Source organism: Dermacentor silvarum, chromosome 1, assembly GCF_013339745.2.
Source record: "Dermacentor silvarum isolate Dsil-2018 chromosome 1, BIME_Dsil_1.4, whole genome shotgun sequence".
Lineage (NCBI taxonomy): Eukaryota > Metazoa > Arthropoda > Arachnida > Ixodida > Ixodidae > Dermacentor > Dermacentor silvarum.
In genome coordinates this window covers 351,985,665-352,002,290 of record NC_051154.1, presented here as the reverse complement: position 1 = coordinate 352,002,290, position 16,626 = coordinate 351,985,665, and the positions used below count along the sequence as shown (strand labels likewise).

General features: G+C 48.9%; 2 pseudogenes; both read left to right on the top strand.

The window, feature by feature from the left end:
- The first annotated feature begins 5,403 nt into the window (after nt 1-5,403).
- On the top strand, nt 5,404-8,313 carry LOC119444793 (uncharacterized; annotated as a pseudogene).
- Nucleotides 8,314-16,268: 7,955 nt separating this feature from the next.
- On the top strand, nt 16,269-16,406 carry LOC119437940 (U2 spliceosomal RNA; annotated as a pseudogene).
- The last annotated feature ends 220 nt before the right edge of the window (nt 16,407-16,626 follow it).

Genomic DNA, 16,626 nt, shown 5'->3' with positions numbered 1-16,626 from the left:
AAAACTACAGGCCCATTTCCCTTACCAGCACGTGCTCTAAGCTACTGGAGCATATTATCAGTAAACACCTTTCAAGTTATCTCGAAACATATAATGTCTTGTCACCGTCTCAGCATGGATTCCGAAAGGGTCTGTCTACCATAACGCAACTTGTCGAACTAGTTCATAACCTCTCTGAAACAATCAATAACCGCGAACAGATGGATCTCATTTTTTTGGATTTTTCCAAAGCGTTTGATAAAGTCTCCCACCCAAAACTGTTGTTGAAAATTCAGGCTTTCTTTAAAAACTCTAATATAACTAACTGGTTCAAATCTTATCTTCAGTCCCGAGAACAATTCGTCGAACTAGGCGGCTGTAAATCTGGTCTCGTACCAGTAGTATCAGGGGTACCTCAGGGCAGTGTGCTAGGGCCCCTCCTATTCATATTATTTATTAACGATCTTGCAAATTGTGCAACTGTCCCACTACGATTATTTGCGGATGATTGTGTATTATACAATAGGATAACATCACTAGACGATCAACTGGAACTGCAAGCTAGCTTACAAAAATTGCGGAATGGTGTGACCAATGGCAGATGATACTAAACCCAGAAAAATCTGTTTCCATGTCCATAACAAGAAAAAGAGTCACCCATGCTAACAGCTATAAAATCCGTGACATTGAACTAAAAAAGGTAACTCAACATAAATACTTAGGTGTACTAATTACTGAAGACCTCAGGTGGAACGCACATATAGACATGGTAAGCAAAAAAGCCAGCAGAGCTCTATGGAGTCTCAGACGTAACCTACGTAGTGGTACACCTGAAATAAAAAACTTGGCATATAAGACCTTAATCAGACCCATTATAGAATATGCAAAAATAGTGTGGGACCCCTATACGGCTACAAATCGTCACAAACTAGATCGAGTCCAGCGCCTAGCAGCTAGATTTATATTTAACAAATATCGTTATTGTCACTCTCCTAGTGAATTGTGCCGGAACGCAAATCTTCCTGCCCTAGAAATTATAACAACAGTGGACAGATTAAAATTCCTGTTCCTGATCATTCACAATAAACTTAAAATTAACGGCTCCGACTTTTTCAAATTATCGCCCAACACACGCTTCCGACATAGACACAGCATGTATATTGAACCCCCTTTAACACGAAATGACACCTTTAAATATAGTTTTTTTCCTAGAGCAATTAAGGAGTGGAACATGCTGCCCGATTCACTGGTTTCTTCCTCTTCCATAGATGCATTTTTAAACGAGCTGCATGTTCTTGTTTATTCGGGTGAATAAGTTCCGGATTGTGTTCGGCATATTAGTACCGTAAATATATGTGTGTCTTTATTGTTATTATTATTATTGTTGTTGTCTTTATTGTTGCGCGTGTAATTATTTATTGCATTGCAAATACTAGTTGTATTTCCATTCCTGTAATGACCCTTCCGGGGTTAACAGTATTAATAAACAAACAAACAAACAAACAAACAAGCGGTCAAGATTAATCCAGAGCCCTCCAATATGGCGTCTCTAAAAGCCGCTTTATTGCCTCAGGATGTGAAGATCAATCACTCAATCAATCAGTCAATCAATCAATAAATAAAAGTAAGTGCGGGGCAGGTATGACTTTCAATTTCTTTGTTCGCGGATATGGAGATGGTTATGTCACCAACATGATTGATTTTAGTCTTCCAATTACTGTGCATGTAGAAGAAAACGTGACTAGCTCTTTAGCGCATCGTTTTGCGTTCTAGCAATTAACATCGACGCCTCGCTGTCATTCAGGAAAGTCAACTTACTCTATAAAAGTTACATACACCTATCGTACCGCACGATGTCTGTCCCAAAAGTTCGTGCAGTGAGTCAGCAACAAAATACGGAGAGGCCGTATATAGTGGCACCGGTCTCTTTCTCTCTACACGCGAAAGGACCCGGTTGACGTCTAGCACGAACCAGACTGCTGCGTGGCAAGGCAGAGTTTTATGCGCCCAGTTCCTAAAGATAAAGATTAAATTTTAAAGATTTTACGGGCCAAAACCACCAGTTTATTATGAGGCACATCATATAGTCAGTAGCTCCGGTTTTAGTATGACCAGCCGGGGACGTGCCCCTAGATCCCACCAAGTACACGACCGTTTTCGCAGATCGCCCCCATCGAAATGCGGCCGCCAAGGCCTGGATCGCACCCGAAACCTCCAGCTCACCAAGCCAACACAACGCCATAGCCACTAAACTACCGCGGTGGGTCGTGCAGTTTGTGCAACACATTTTTAGTTTTTGTCGAAATGGAGATACATGAACAAACGGAACAAAGTATCAATATCAGCAGGCGTTTATCCAGGATTCTGGTTTTCGGGGGGTGCTACCGAAACGTATATATATATATATATATTGACCCTTTTCGCGGAGCAGTTTGTTCGGAAGAAACGGGATGGCGCTTTTTGCGGCGTGCCGTGTACGTTGCCTCAGCGAAAGCGCACGGACACGAAACCATTACCGCTTCTTCCTTGTTTCTGAGCGATCAGCTGTCGGATATGCAACTGGGTTTTCGCTCACGCACTGTGCTCCATTCACGCTGCAACGTGTGGAGCGGTGGATTGAAGACGTGTGCAAGTACCGCTGCACGGACCGCTGCTACATGAGGACTTTCTGCGTTGCCGGCCCTTCGCGATGCACGGCTTTCCTCGAGGATAAAAAATAAATGCACTTTTCCGCCAGCGTTGTATCGCAAACCTCCAAAGAAAGGATTTCAACCCCGGTTTGTTGGCAATAGTGAATACCGCTCATTAAACAATGACAGTGAGTAGCGCCGCATCCTGGCATAGTAAGTTTCGCGCATGTTATCTGCACACACCTATTCCAACTCGCACGCTAACTTACGCACACTCTATCACCCAACGTATTAAGAATATGCTAATAGGCGCACACTTGAATCAATGCGCCGAAGCATGGGTGACAGCGACTACACGGACAGCACGCGAGTGGTCGAAGCTGAACGTTTCGTGACGGTTCACAGGAGTAATTAAGCGAGTTGCCAGAGATAATACCTTTTTAGTACAAGCTATTACAAAGTACAGAACAGCTACGTTCGAAGCCTTGTGTGCAGTAAGAACAAATCCACTACAAATGAGCACACCCGCTAGCGATTAGGCAGGAAATAATCAGATAGTGACCGCACCGAAGAACTTCGCTGAGTCACAAACGTGACGAGCCGCTGCTTCAAAGTATTTGCCAAATAAAGAACGAAAGGCAAAACACACTGATCCTGATTCAATTCATAAGCGGAAAGTTTGGATAGCTTGGAATACATTTTAACCTCGCTTTTAGAACAAGCACCATATCCGCTGCTTGCGCCGTTTGGACAAAGCTTAATGAGCTCCAAAAGCGCTTTTACATGTCCTCTGAAGCTGTGGCCAAAGCTTCGTGTCGTTCACCTAGCCAGCGTCTACTATATCTCCGAAAAAATGTCACAGTTTCGCCCTAAGGGCGAAGCAATGAATGCGATAGCAACACAGCAATGCCATACGAAGTAAGGTGAGCGGCTTTGGTAGCAATATGAATTGTAGTAAGCATGAGCTGATTAAGTAAGCAGGTGTGCTGCGCCGTAAGTAGACCGACATGAAGAGAGACTCGATGACCACGAGAAGGCGCGTGTGAAACGGTGGTGTTCATGATAAGCGCTTCCCGTGGGCAGCGCGTGCGAAGGGACACACCTGTAGCGCTGCACTGCCGATCCGGGCAGCATTGCATGTGTAGCGTGCGTTGGAAAATGTGGCCCGACTATTACTAACTGAATGAACAAGCGTGGTGTGAGCGCGCACAAACAAACATGAATAGATCACACTGAATGATTGCAGACAACGACTGTCAAAACGCTGGCAGCAAGCAGCGGGCGAAGGTAGGTGCGGTCTATCGCTTCAACGGAAACTGAGCGGCGAATGCACGGCGCATAAAGGTCAGAGCCGTGTGGAGATAAGCGACGGTGCGAGCGAGCGACGAGCGCGGTTGCTGGCAGAGTAGAAGTGCGCCCCCCCCCCCCCCCCCCCAGCTCCCTCCGGCGCTGGCTTCCCGCTTCCTTGCTTGCGCGTGGGAGATTGAGTGCGTTCGCTCTCCGTGATAGCGCGCGTCCCCGCACGCTTCCCCTCGGGCATACGGCGCGCGGCGAAGATTTTATCTATAGGGAACCTGACGGCGACGCCGACGGCAGAAATCCGGTTGAAGTGTCCATATAATTGCTATCGCAATAAAAAGAGGTTTCCTGAGCCGCACCGGGCGTCATGTACATCCATTGTAAACACGGAAGCAACAGAGGCAGCTGAGGCAAGCAATGGACACGTCACCACGTGATCGAACAGGGCGACGCCCACGGGATCCCCACGCAAAGGGTCGATATATACATAATAAACTTTCTCTCTCTCTCTCTCTCTCTCTAGAGAGAGAGAGTTTGTTATGGCAAGTCTTCTTTACCTGCACATTGTCATCAGCCGTATACATGTGCTTCCTCCTACTCGCATGTGTGCGTGATCATCATCATCATCGGATGCGCTGTCTTCGACGAGTCTCTGGGTCTGAATGAATAAAGGCTGTCCACACTACTGTCACAATTTATATATTGTGGTAGAAATGGCTATATTAGGTTCGTTAAGGTGAAAGCATCGGCTCCTTGCTGATTCATTTTCAGGCGGGAGCAGCGCTAATGAGTAATAATGACATGAGCACAGGTGAAGGAACGCGGAAAAGGACACGCTGCGCTGTCTATATCAGCTACTTATTATTGCGATAGACAAACATTGAAGCATGCTAGAGTGAGTCGTGAAAGGCATAAAATACATGAAAAGCATAAAAAAGGCAGGGGTTGGTCATCCTTACACAATGGCGCGTGCTCGCGGTAAATGCGTCTGGTCAGAGGTTATATAGCCGATAAATATGCCTTTTCCTTGTGGGCTTGACAACTGCGTGCTTGACACCATGTGTCATGGCTTCCCGCAGGTTCATGTACGGACCATCTCGGGGCGAAGCCGGGTTCTGCGTCAAGGCTGTTTGACACGGCGCGATTTTCACTCAGCATCACAGCTATATCCGTCGCTCCGCGGCCGCCACGACCGTCGCAGTTCACCGCTATCAAGGCTCCCCCAAGTAGGTAGCGCCGTACCGCAGTCTCAGCGATCGGCGCGGTGTTGAGCGCGAGCGACAGAAAACGCCCTCGAAATATAGAATTTTCTGCCGAAGTTAATTTACGACGTGTTGTAAAGGCGTCTCCGTAGCGGTGGACTAAGCAATCCTTAAGGCACACATCTCTAAAAAGCCTAAAAAACACGCTATAGTTACTGTATTGATCAATAAATAAGAAGATTTAAACATCTGACTGGTTCCCGTGTTGTTTTATTGTAACAATACTGAGGGGCATGAATAACCTGAAAGTAGGCGGAAACTTCCGGTGTCGCTGCAACAGAAATCAAGCCGTCGTAAACGCATGTGAAAGTTTTCCACACAAATCGTTGTTCCACTCAACCGACTGCATAAATTTTGTTCTCGCCCTAGTCTATGCATATGAAACAGCCTTCAGGCGCCAGTGTGGGGTAGACCCGGTTCCTAACTCTGGCTATGAGGGATGGGCCAAGAATGAGTAAGCAAGAAAATTAGTGAAATCTAAAAAGAAACACCTCTGAGAAGTATTGATTAGATCCAAAGAAAAGTAAAATAACAAATTGCGCTTCCACTTCCGCCTGATTCTTGGCCACGATGTCGCTGTGATTGTGCTTTAGCGTGCCTCGCGGCAGCAGTTCTTCCCTGTCACCGCCGAGATGAAGAGGAAGTGGTTGCCGCAGTTCCATGCTGGATATGCATGCGTGCTTCTGCTGCTTGCTCTAGTCTGGCTATGTTGCCTGCTCATCTGCGCGTTCTGCAGTAGGAGACCGAGTCTCGTAGTGTGCTGGTGAAGTCCATGCTGACGCCGTGCGAGGCGCTCCGCGCGGGAAACAACGCGGCTGCCGAGAACTCGGCCCCGAGTCCGCCGCAGCTCCCACCATCCCATGCCAAGCCGGCAGCCCTAGACAGCGCCGCCGAGTGTCCCGCGTCCTCGCTCCAGCAGTTATTCGTCAACGATGCCCAGTGGATCAGACGCGTCGCCGCGAACGTCGAGAAGCGTTGGCATGCCCTGTGGCTCCGTTCTCTAGAGTGGCAGCGCATGCTCGAACAGCTTCTGCAGGGGTCACGAGGTATCTGGGAGACAGGTGGTGACTTCTGCTTCGGCTATGAGCCCAAAACCAAGCAGCCGCGCCTGAGCTGTGAATGGGACGGCGGCAGCAGCACAGCAAGCGACAGAACCATGGAAATTGGCAGCAATTGCCACAATTGCACCGTGGAACCCCGCGCTGAGAATCAGCTCACCCCTATCGCTCTGCCTCCGACCGAGTCTGTGCCACCCGAAAGGCTCGAGAGTTGCGTCACCGTTGGGCAGACGGCCATCACGGACCTTAAGTTGGCACGCAAGGGAAGGCGGCGCTTCGAGGTGTTCAACGATGTTGGGTATTCGAGCGAGAGCTCACCACAGGTCTCCAGCGAGGACTGCATCCGGATCTACAGCTACAGCCCGGAGCTAGCGGAATCGGTCTTCCAGGAGCATCGAGACGACTTGGCAAGGGACGGCATCGATGAATGTGGCACCGGCATAATCGATCTGTACAAGGTGGCCGACGAAGAAGAGTACGAGAAAGGGGCGTATGAGGCGTCACCGCTCATCCTGACGAACGTCTCGAACGTCGACTTCTACACGATGACACGGCTCGAAGAAGCACCGTTCTCGGACCGCAATAGAGATGACGTTGCGGGCGCCGCAGGGCGGCTGGATGATGAGATGATGGGTTTTGCGGCGCTGGAACAGCTTGCAGGCGATGTAGAGGTCTGTGCAACCGGTGTCGACGTCAAGTCGGAGCAGGTGTGGCGCTGTCTTCAGAGCTGCGAGGTAGCGCCTTTGATTTCAGCTACAGATGATGAGACAGAAGAGGACGCATCCGTGGCAGGGGGCAACAAGGGTCGCGTGGACAGCTCTTGCGATGCCAACGGCGAGTACACAACGAACAACGAGTCCGAGGAACTCGGCGACGAGTCCGATGGAGCTGCCCCATCTCGCCATTATTCTCGTGGCAGCAGCAGTCAGGGCCGGGACGGGTCACGAAGTATGTCGCTTCTCAGCAAGTTTGGGACTGGTTTTGTGGAGACTATTGTACAGGTTGGCTTGGCCCTCTCTGAAGACGACGCAGCAGCACCGAGAGGTGTCTTGTGCCAAGGCCTCCGTAAGAAACGCTCGCACCAACGTCGCTCGAGCGTCATAGAGCTGGGTCCATGTGGAGCTCTGCAGCTGTGCCCACACTCGACGTCAGGGATGGCTCGGAATTTGATGACACATACGTCGACAGTCAAGGCACATGTTCGCCCACGTTCAAGCTCAGTAAGTTTTCAGAAAGCCCTGTCGTCACCCGACGGCCGATCGCTAAGGTCCCGTGGCCTGCGGGGATTGCGCTCTGGCTCGAGTTTCGAGGCCCTCTCTGGCTCTCCGTCGGCGCATAAGCGGCAGAAATGTGGCGATGACAGCGGAAGACACCTGAGACGCACCTCGGCACCATCCCTTTCAACAGGCACCGCTGGCTCACTGCAGAATGCGTCTTCGTCTTCGGGCTCAGATAACTACAAGTACTGCCCTCCGTAGATCAGCTCCAAAATCTGCCTGTTCTCGCGGTCGCCCATTCTGGCCCACGTTGAGGAGCAGAACTCAGTCTCGGATCAAGAGCGGGACGACAACAAAGACCCACCATACTTAAGTGAGCCCTGCTTCACCTACTCCGAGCAGACTGCACGTGAGGACCAGATGAAGAAGCTGCTGGACTTTGGGGACGACTACTGGCCTTTCATCGGGAGCCCGTCAGACAGCTCCTCGCTCAGCGGCCAGCCCAGAAACCTCCCAAGACGATCCCCGCACAAGGCCCACCCTGCCACGAATTGTGGAGGCACTACGGAGTTCGACTCGGATTCAGACATTCAGGAACATCAGCGCCTGTTGGGCCAGAGCACGCGCTCTTATATCTTCATCCGCAACAGCCTGCACAAAGATTGTCACCTCTGGCAAGGATGCGTCTCAGGGGCCTCGATAGAAAAGGTCACCCAAGTTTACGGAGCTGGTGGCTATCTGCCAGACCAACCTGCACTGGTTGAAGATTATACACATCCAGCTCCACAATAAAGAGGACTCACCACAGCTACAAAAGTTCATCAACCTTTTAGGAGGCCCTGGTGAGAGAACTGGAGGCCGTGTTTGAGACGGGGCGACAAGCGATGGCCACGATGAGAAGGCCATGCCGAAGGGCTCGCCAAGCCAGGCCGACGTGCTCCAGATCTTTCACAGCACTTGTATTAAGGCTCCCTAGGTTATAGTATATAGGTTCGATATTAGGGGCAACTTTATTTCTAATATATGTTAACGATATGGCACCTTCAATTCAAGTCAGACTATTTGCAAATGATTGTGTTATTTTTTGAAATTTGAGAAGTGTTTTAGACCAAATCCTACTGAACGAATCACTGCTAACTCTTGAAAAGTGGTGTGATGAATTTGCCACGGAAGTCAACCTAAATAAAGCAGCATAGAATTAGTGTATACTAACTGTGTAGAACATTGAGCATGAGCATTACAACACAGAAAAAAAAGCACCTTTAACCTTTACATATGCCCTAAGTGATAATGAAATTGAACGTACTACTCAAAGTATGTCCGTGCAAGAATTACTGCAATTTTCATTGGACTAGGCTCGTAAAAAGCATATCTGGATCCGTTCAAGAGGAACCTGGTTTTCTATGACGCGAAGGTGAGCTAAATGATGATGCACCTGATGCAAACATAATATTGCACAAAACAACAACAACTAATAATAATAATAATAATAATAATAATAATAATAATAATAATAATAATAATAATAATAATAATAATAATAATAATAATAATAATAATAATCTTTATTTGCACTTGAAGGAAAAAAAGGGGGGGAGAGGAGTAAAGAGAAAGAGGGGGATCGCCCTGGGTGGCGTGCTAGGCGTGGCAGATAGGTACAAACCCGTACGCGGAGCGCCTGCCAGCCATCCACCCAGGGGAGGGGGGAGGAGGATGAAAACACTGTGGAGGATGGTAGACAAAAGGCAAATGATTGACCAGCTAATTCAGGATCTAGGCCCGGTCACGGAGGCTTCTTGCACAGCTCCCTAGATGACGCACGGTCCGAAGGGAGGGGTGTTCGCACATGTCGTGGGGCAGAAAGAAAGTCCCGCACTGCAGCCGGAATGAGTGAATTCTGGTGGCGGACTGTTCTCGCATACATTGGTTCGGGCTGACCCGTTCGCTTGCTGTAGCGGACGACTGAGCTGATGTAGGAGTCGTCAAGGGATCCATCGAGGCAGCGGCAGAGAAAGCCTATCCGGGCGACAGTGCGCCGCTGCTGGAGCGTCTGCCATCCAAGGCGTTGCAGTCGTGCCTCATACCGTGGAAGTGCTTCGCGGCTGCAGCCGAGGCGGGTGAACAATGTCCGGGTGGCACGGTGCTGGACGCTCTCCAGCATATTGGTTAGGTGAACCTGAAAGGGGTTCCACACAGAAGAGCAGTACTCCAGTCGTGGCAGCACAAGGGCAGTATAAAGTGCACGGAAAGCATCCGGGCCGCACGGTTTCGACGTGCCTACCACGAAACCGAGTGTGCGACGCGCTTTGGCCACTGCGTTGGAGACGTGCAGTGAGAAATCAAGAGTTGGGGTGAACGTGACTCCTAGAATTGCTGCTGAGGAAACATTACGCAGGACATAGCCCTCAAGCGTGTAAACAGGCGAGGTAGCTCTTTTGCTGTTGTGAAAACGGAGAACGACACTCTTAGTTTCACTGATGGAGAGATGGTTGACCGATGCCCACTGGAAAACATGGGTGAGGTAGTCTTGCAGGTGGACAGAGGAGTTATCACACGATGAGACAGGGGCCAAGATAGATGTGTCATCCGCATACTGCACCAGGAGAACGTCGTTCGACTGCGGCATGTCGTTAACATAGAGGGAAAAGAGAGTCGGACCTAGCACAGAACCCTGGGGAACTCCAGAAAGGGCAAGGTAGCTCTCGGAGTGCGATCCGTGGTAATGGACCCGCTGTGAGCGTCCCACCACGAAGCGTGCTAACCAGAGGAGCAATGTGCCTTGAAGACCAGCTTGGGCTGCTTTTGTCACCAAAATGGCGTGGTCGAGTGTGTTGAATGCGTTAGTGAGATCCAATTGGATCAGATCTGTTGGCGTGCCGCTATCCATGTTGGAACTGACATAATGTGCGACCGTGGCTAGGGCGGTCTCACAACTGCGATTGGGACGGAATCCGTGCTGAGAGGAAGCAAGAATGCTGTTCTGCTCAAGGAAGGCTATAATGAAGCGATTGACGAGACGCTCGAAGGTCCTACAAAGGATGGAGGTGATTGAGACTGGGCGATAGCTGGACATCTCACATGTGGGCTTCCCTCGGCCCTTGTGGACAGGGGTGACAAAGGATTCCTTCCATTTCTGGGGAACAAAGGCGTTGTCCATAAAAGACTGAAACATAAGTAGGAGGGAGTAGGATACGTGTGGGTAGATAAGTTTCAGGAAGGAAGGAGCAATATAATCCGGGCCTGGATTTTGGGACGGCTTAATGAAACGCACGGCCTCGTGCAGGTCATCATGTGAGAAGGAGATGGTACTGATGGAGGCTGCAGGAGTAGTGACTCTGGTTTCTACCTCTTGGGCAAGGAGATCAGGATCAAGAGAAGTGGTAGAGCTATATGTGGATGAAAAACTGCGAAGCAAATAACCGTGCTATCGATGAGGGTTCGGTTACAGGTACGGCGTTGTCCATAAAGCAAGGTTTGTGGGAAGTGGACTGAAAGCGTTTAATATACGACCAAAAGAGCTTGGGACCTCCTTAGCCTTGAGAGCAATTTTTCGTGCGTAATCATCATGGGCCACTTGGATGGTAGCCTTCATTGAGCGCTGGAGATCCTTGGCTTTCTTTAGTGTTACAGGGCACTTGAGCTGCGCAGCACGCTTAAATAAGGCTCGCTTGTGGCTGGCCATCTTAATAATATCAAGAGAAATCCAAGGCGGTCTTCGTCGAAGAGCTTTCCTGGTGGATTGAGGAACACAGTCTGCTTGGATTGCTTGGATGAAGTCGCACCACAGGTCGAAATTCGTGGAACAGTCACTCCCAGTGGTTAAGCACCAGGGAGAAAGATGAGCTAGCTGAGCCATATGAGCCAGGTCTGTCGTCCCAAAATGCCACAACGTTCGTGCAAAGTGACCTTTGCGTGGTAGGGTCGTCGCATAAGAAATCTCAATGGCAGAATGGTCGCTCCCTGTGAGACCAGGAAGGACCTCGCAGGAGGTGACCCGGCTGATGTTGCGGACAAAGACGAGGTCAAGGAAGCTGGCCCGACCTTGCGATGAGTAAGAAGGATGCTGACAGACTTGATGTAGGTCAGCGGTAGTGACGGTATCAAGGAGTGTGTCATCGGCTGCATCACTGGAGAGAGGCTCGTCGTGCTGCCACCAGTCAATGTGAGCGTTGAAGTCGCCGATGAGCACTACATCAATGTACGGCTTAGTAGCTTCTGTGGACAGAGCAGCATCAAGCAGCCTGTAGGAGCGATCTCGGAGCTTGGGTGGGCAGTAGACACATCCAACAAGAAGAGTCCCTCGGGGAAGGTGAAGCTCCAAGAAGATTGCCTCAAGGTCGTCGTGCTCAAGGTCGTGCCTACGGTGCGCGGAAATCCCTACAGGGGTAGCAACGAGGACACCCCCGCCTCGACCACGGCGATCCCTACGGAAGATAGTGTGGGAAGAGATATCCATGAGCTCACCGTCGAGCACTCCAGGGTCCAACCACGTCTCAGTGAGCAGGATAACTGTGTTGGCTGGAAGGGCAGCTATTGTGGACTGCAGATCAACTAGTTTGTTTTTCACGCTCCGATAGTTTGTGTAGCACAGTTCCAGTGCCATGCAGGGTCTTCCCGGGGGTCCTGGAGTCGTGCTTGGGGGGGGGGGGGATGTAGTACAATGACTCGGTGAGTGTGGGAGCTGCGGCTGCGGATCAGTGAAGAGGGAGTCGCAGAACTGAGGCAAGGAGCAAACGAGGCACAGCCAAGGGTCATTGCAGGAACCCAGTTTGCGATACTGAGCCATAGTTAGGTGCACGCAGCGACGATGAAACCAGCCGTCACAGGAATCGCAACATAGCGCAGCTTGATCGTCTCGCACTCGTTTAGTGCAGGATGCACAGGTGGGTTGTGGCGGGCCCGGGTTGGGAGAAACGTCACCGGCGAGGAGGAGGAATATGGCGAGGTAGTGGTGTTGGGCAATGCGGGTGACTGCAGTTGTGGGAGAGTTGCGCCGATGTGGAAAAGCCAATGGGGCGAGGAGGTAGCCATGGGGCAGCGGGGGAGTAGGCCTAGCAGCAGCTAAGCGACCACTCGGCTGAGCGCCGGTCACTCTCGGAAACGGGGCTCCGTAGAAATCTGTAGCAAGACGCCGGGAGCACTCACGAGGTCGGAGATGACTAAAGCTTTGGTGGCGGAGCTGTAAAAGCGCGAGAAAAAGTAAAAGGAGACGGAGGCGCAAAAACACACATGCGGTAGCCATTGGATTGGATTGGATCTGACAGAGTATGATTATAGGGTGTCGGATCCTCACACCAAAAATATAATAAAATGTTCGAGACCATAAGAAGCCAGCATACAATAAAGGCAAAGAAAGCATAAGGGAAGTTATTTGTAGTTTTAATTGAAGTGTAGAAATGCGAAGGTTGTGGGGTTCGGCTCCCACCTGCGGCAAGTTGATTTTCCGTCTACTTTTATTTTCCTTTAATTTATTATTTCCATACCTCAATTAAAACTACCAACAACGTCCCCTATGCTTTCCTTGGGTTCATTATCTGCTGGCTTTCTGTGTTAGTATGGCATAGAGTTTTATACTGTTATTATTTAGAAACTCTATGGTATGCGGCCAGAGAAAGCATCTCATGCCGACTGGCACAAAGAACCCTTGTGAGCTGCCATGTGCCGCGTTTCGAACATGCGTGCTTCGTGTCGCAAATGAGGCGAAATATATAGGTGTTTGCGTAGTCTGCGGAGTGCAGCGGAATGTACAATCGCGTGCAATAAGAGCTGAAACACGGTGCCCGAAGTCGAAGACGCCCCAAAGACTACACGGCGGCGTCGACAAGCGAAAAATTGGTTTCATAAATACCAGTAGTTGGAGTGGTGTTTAGATCGGCAATTTTTCGTATGTGGCCGCCGGCGTACATGCTCTTTGAGCCCCTCCAACCATGAGCGCCGTGCTTCAGCTCATATTGCACGCGACTGTGTACGTGTAAAAGATTCGCGAGAGGGAGCCTCTCGACACGATACCCGCCAGTAGGCTACTATTGTTTACCACCATTATTACAGAGGTTTGCTTGCGACTGTTCAAATGCGTCAGTGAGCACGCTTTCGCTGTGCTTGATTTATAATTTGTAGTTTCCACCGCGTTCGTCAGTTTCTATCCTCTTTTCTCTTTTGCAGCCTGTGCCTTAGACGGCCAGCGATGCCTGTTGTACGAGCTACTGCTTATAGTGTTCTTGCACTATATTACAGACCTCTTTCGGCTTAATAAGCTTTTGATATGAGGGGCTCACTTGTATACACTGAATAACTGCGAGGCGTCACCGTTTCTAGCTAACGGCAGAGGTGCGTAATTCTAACCATGCCCATAGGCATAGTTATCTTTATATCTTAAGGGTCTGAGATGTGTACTGTGTAGTTTAATTTTAGGAAATGTTCATGCTAAAGTCAGAAACATCGGATTTTTTTTTCAGTGCAGCCCTCGATTAGAATATCAATATTCGAAAAAAAAAGACTTTTTTGTTTTGTTTTCACTTTCCGCACATATCGTAATCTTTACCACGTAGCATACTCACGAATTCCGAGTGCACTTGGGCCCCTCCATTACCACATGTGATACGGTTGGTTTAACACTGGAAATTTCCGCTTTTATGCATGCTATGGCGTAGATAACCATGTGCGATAAATCAGTGATCTCTACAGATTCACGGAGAAAATCTATTGTGCCGTGCTGCGCAAGCCAGACACACCCATATCGCGGTTACGTTATTGCAGACCACCACATATTTCTGTCCGCGGTCCTCGAAGCCACCCGTCTACACCCAGCGCAATCGCAAGGATCACGAGCTATTTTATATCTATTCTGTTGCGCTCTTTATTTTGTGAGGATACGAAATGGCGATTTTGGAACAACATTTTGATCGCGCTTAGGATGCGCAGTTACAACGAGCTGGAAGAGGGTAGTTCAAACCTAATTGACATTCTAGAGCTTAGTAAAGCTTTCTGCTGGGCGAGTTGGTTCATACTTGCAAAGGAAATGGTTATGCGCAAACAAAAAACACGGACACAGTAATCGGCCCTACATACATCGCATCTCTCATAATTTGAAGAAGGTTGCGAGTAGGCACGCTGTGCCAATTGTTTTTTAAGTCCCGCGTAAGCTCGCTGGGCTCTGCCCGAGGATTTGTGCTGCTAAGAAGAATCCTGGAGGATGTGGCAAAAAGCACGAGCCGCCCTACGTAAAATGCGCGGTTGGCGTTGTGTACGAAATTCCGCTATCATGTGGAAAGACGTACGTAGGGCAAACTGGCCGGTGCGTGAACGTTCGTGCAAGGGAACATAAGCTGTCGATTAAAAATAATGAGAATGCGCATTTGCCTGCGCACGTCCGGCATTGCATGTGTGTACCAAATTTCCGAGGCATCAAAATTTTGGGCAAAAGCCGTGATACCACTGCCCGTGAACTGTTGGAAGCCTTTCATATTTCGTCAAAAGGAGATGGCTGTATAAGTGATACATCAATTTCTTAAAAGAAACTGAGATGATGTTCTTGCGTGGCACGTTGTAATCTTTGAAGTGTGTCATGTGATCACCGCTGTTGTACCTACGTCATTGAGAGTATATATTGACAACGCAGGAAAAAATAAAGTCAGTTGAAAGTTAAAAAAAAAAATGCGCTCATCCGCGTCTATTACTGTGTGCGTGTTTTTTGTTTGCGCATAACCATTTCCTTTGCATTCTATAGCTTCTTCGTACATTGTTTTTCGCTGTGCAAGCACTTCTACGAATCTGGATGATATGTGCGCGGACCTCTAGCATCGTATACAAATAGGAACACGTTTTAGGCCCCAGAAAACGCTCCTACTGATGCGTCATGTGTAACTTGATGTGTAGAATTCGCTTCGAGCTATTCCGACCTCCTTTGTGCATTTAGTTATCTGTAGAAAGCGGCGTTCTTGCACAGAATATACGAAATGGCATGTTGGTAATCAATACCGAATAGCCAATACCGACTGAGAATGCTGAGGATTTACGAGAGGTCTTGTATCGTCTATCCTTGTCAATTTGTTTGCGCTGTTCTGTTTATTCGCTCCCACAGAAATCAAACCACATAAAAAAAAGTGAGGATACATTCAACTCTGTTAAGGTGGATGACCGACGAAGCTGTAGCACATCACACAAGGTTCGACAAGGGTATACATATATACATGTATTTATTTTCGTCATTTGGTATTGGTCGTGACGAAAAGGTTTTTGGTTACTGTCATATACACTGACTAGTTCGGTTACAACCTATGACAGATTCTTGGCCAAAGTTAAATCTGTACACTACCGTTGTTGAGTAGTTGAGCGACTTGGGTTGGCGTGGCACTTCAAACTAAACTCTTCTAGCACAAACTGAGTGAACTTGTCTCGTTGAAGTCTCGAACGATGATCGCAGGGGTAATGTCATCACGCCTAACCCGTGTAAAGTGAGTGGGCATGAACTTCTCGATATCACACTTGGGTGTGCCTGGAGGTACATACACAGTGGATATCACAGTTCCGTCTTTCATTTGTATACGGCACAGACATCCCCACAGTGGAGGGCATTGTTCTCTTGCGAGTCAAGGGTTTATGTTTGTACATACATTTTGCCCTTACCCCATCCCCCTGTGCACAGTAGCCAACCGGGCACTTAACATGGTTATACCTCTCTGCCTTTCACCTCTTATTTTCCTTCCTTCCTTGTCCTTTGCGTATATGACATTGCCTTCTGCTCGTTAGTCCTTGTGCTGTTCACAAACGATTGCAATATATCCACTGACTTGAATCAATGCATCTTGATTTATTATTATTATTATTATTTATTATTATTATTATTATTATTATTATTATTATTATTATTATTATTACTATGGGTGGAGTGCTTGAAGCCTGCTTGACCTCCGCCGCAGGACGGCCCGGTGTTGCACTATCTCCGGGATCGGTCCACGTTCACGCACAGACACGCACATCACATGGCACCCTAGCCATACACAGCTTCGTTGGGGGTGTGCCCGCTCTTGGCCGATCCTCCAGAATGGGTCTGTCCGACTGTGACACAAGAGGTGCAGAATCCCTAAATGCTGCTTGATACGTGTTGTACTTTTCTGTGCATGTCCTCACCATTCTTCCCTCGACACGCAACATACATTGCCTTCGTATGTGTGACTCCGAA